This window comes from Gracilinanus agilis, chromosome 4 (genome assembly GCF_016433145.1).
Source record: "Gracilinanus agilis isolate LMUSP501 chromosome 4, AgileGrace, whole genome shotgun sequence".
Taxonomy (NCBI): domain Eukaryota; kingdom Metazoa; phylum Chordata; class Mammalia; order Didelphimorphia; family Didelphidae; genus Gracilinanus; species Gracilinanus agilis.
The window spans coordinates 52808995-52812245 of NC_058133.1; positions in this window are offsets into that span (position 1 = coordinate 52808995).

Sequence of the window (3251 nt, forward strand, 5' to 3'; positions counted from 1 at the left end):
ATGATACACAATGTAGTCTACAGTGTCTCTGGACAGACAAAACATATACCTGTTTAATGATTACAGAACAATGCAAGGAGAGTTACAGTGACCAAATGTCAAAATGTGTCATACAGACAAATGCTGTAGGAGGTTAGAGATGGCAGAGATGAATGTGAGTTGGAGATTTAAAGTAAATTCTGCAATTCTTTAAAATTTGAAGGTGTTATTTTGACATTGTGTAAATTCAGCTTAAATAGCTGTAGTCCTTAATAGGAACTTGCCTGTCTTAAATCTCAGATTCCTGCCTGAAAATAGTCTCTTCGCACATCTAAGTTCCTGATCTCTCTCTGTCTCTGTCTCTCTCTGTCTGTCTCTCTCTCTCTCCCCTTTCCTTCTCCCTGCACCCCCCTCTCTCTCTCCCCATCTGTGTGTATGTGTGGGCCTCTCTCTATCTGTCTCTCTCACTCTCTCATTCCAGGTCTTTAAAGTTCCTTATCTAATTATTGTTTTTCTCCTAGTTTTGCATAATCTTTTATGTTTTCAGGAGTTTGTATTTCTAAAGATGGAAGATATGGGATCATATATAAAGAAAATCTACAATATTCTAAAATAGAAGTCTTTGTCATTTCTCTTTTTCGATGAATCTTCTTAAGCAATGAAAATGACATCATGGTCATTTTCTAAAACTTATTACCTAGATTACTATTAATAATAATCAGACAACATAATTAGCACCTGCATGGCACTTTTTCCTTTTCAAAGTACTTTAGAAATATTAATTGTGTAACCTCTGTAGCACCCCACTTTACACATAGAGAAATCAAAGCAGAGGTTAAGTTATGTTTTTTCAAAAGCAAAATTTAGCAATATGTCCCCAATGTCCCTGTCCTGTCCTTAGACCTGCAAATGAGCTGTCCTCCCCTTTCTTACCTAAAATCAGGAAAGCTGAGCTGAACATTTGTACTAGGAAAGCTGCATTAGCCCACCTGCCTGTCATGTAATCAGGGCAAGTCTCCTGAGGAGCATTGATACATTGAATTTTGGAGCTCAGGAGAGCCTTGGAAATCATCTTGTCCGAGGATCATAGATGCAATAACAGTAGCTGATATTTTTTTTTAATTTAAATTTCTAAAACAATTTTTTGCCTATTTTCTCACAATTACCCTATAAGGAAGTCGTCATCANCCTATTTTTTCACAATTACCCTATAAGGAAGTCATCATCATCGTCATTATTATTATTATTATTATTATTATTATTATTATTATTATTATTATTATTATTACCTCGTGGCTGAGAAAGAAATTACAGCTGGAGAAGGTTGAGTGACTTGACTAGAGAAATACGGTTAGCAAGTGCCCATGCCCTGATCTTCCTGACTCCAAGCCATGAACTAGGTCGTATTTCACATAGCAAGTTAATATTTTCAGAGCTGGTTTCAGACCCAGTTTTCTCCTGACTCCAAAAATGAGCATTCTTTCCACTATCCCCTGCTACCACTTATTTATGATTCCCCTTAGGAGTATAGGTCCAGCTCTAGAAGGGTCCTCAAGGGTCATGTCATTCAGCTCCTTTTTATAGATGAGGAAACAAAGGTTCAGTCCAGTTAAAGGATTTATAGCTCTACGCCAGGAAGAGACATAAGAAGTGATCTACGCAACCCTCTTCATTTTACAAATGAGGTAACTGAGGCTTGGGGAGTTTAAGTGACTTGTCAGAGGTCATACAGGTAGCACTCAGTACATCTGGAGTTTTATTTTATTTTTTTAATTGAAAATTTTTATTTAATTAATTGATTTAGAATAAATTTCCAAGGATACATGATTCACATCTGGAGTTTTAATCCAAGTCCTTTGAGCTGAAATTTTGCTCCATTTCTATGAGACAATTTCACCATTCCTGGTGGAGGTGGACTTTCTCCATAAGTACAATGAGGGGCTTGGACTGAATAGCCTCTGAGATCTCTCCAGACTGATGAAGGAATTGACTCAAGATCAAACAATATTTTTACAGATCAATACAGATATGGAGGTAAATAAATAAATATATTTTTAAATGATTACAATTTCAGGAAGAGAGTAAAGCTAACAAATGAGAAACCAATAAAAGCTACACGTAGAAGATGGTCCTTACTTATGAGAAAGAACGCTATTCACATCCAGAGGAAGAACTGTGGGAGCAGAAACACAGAAGAAAAACAACTGCTTGATCACATGGCTCAATGGGGATATGATTGGGGATGTAGACTCTGAACCAGTGATGGGCAAACTACGGCCAGAAGGCCAGATGCGGCCCCCTGAAATGTTCTATCCAGCTGCAGGACCTTATTCCTAATCTGATGAATACAATGAGTAGGACACAATACAATGAAATCTTGAAAGAGCTGCCTTAGAAACAGACTGACAGATGAGCATTTCCTTTCCTTTGACCCCCTCTTTAAAAAGTTTGCCCATCATTGCTCTAAGCAATCACCCTAGAGGAAATATCAATAATACAGAAATAAGTTTTTATCAATGACACATGTAAAAACCAGTGGAATTGCACATTGGCTATGAGGTGGGTGGGAGGAAAATTTTTCATAATTAATAAAATAAAAATAAATTTAAAAGAAGAAGATGGCCCTTGATGAGCTTTAAAGAGTGGCAGATATTCTGGGAGTCGGAGATGGGGAAGGGAAAATTTTCAAATGCTTTATTTACTTGTGTACTCACAAAAAAACTTAATCCCCTTGAAGGTGTGAATTATTTCCTTGTTTAACCTATGTGCCAAGGACAGTGCCAAGAAGATGCTTAAAGTATGTTTATTGAATTGGTCTGAGTAGAATTTAGGCCATAGTCACTCAATAATCTGTCAATGAACATTTCTTAAGCTTCTACTATGTGACAAGCGCTATGCTAAATGTTGGGGATACAAGAAAAGACAGCCCTTTTCCAGAGAAGTTAATAGTTTAATGGGGCTGGTAGTATAATATGAAGCCTTCTACCTATTTACAAACAAGATATAGATACTGCACTTGATCTTAGCCAAAAGGCTGAAAAGTGATATGATATAGAAACGATAAATTGTAAATAGTCAATAAAGGGAAGGCACTAGAGATCAGGAAAGACTTTGGTGGGATTTTATCTGGAATTTGAAGAAAGCCAGAGACACCAGGCGGCAGAAAGGAGGAAGAGAAGGAATTCTAGGTAACTGAGGCAGCCAGTGAAAATCTCTGCATAAAGTACATAAGGAATGAGCACAAGGACAAATTAGAGCTCAAGTCTCTGAAG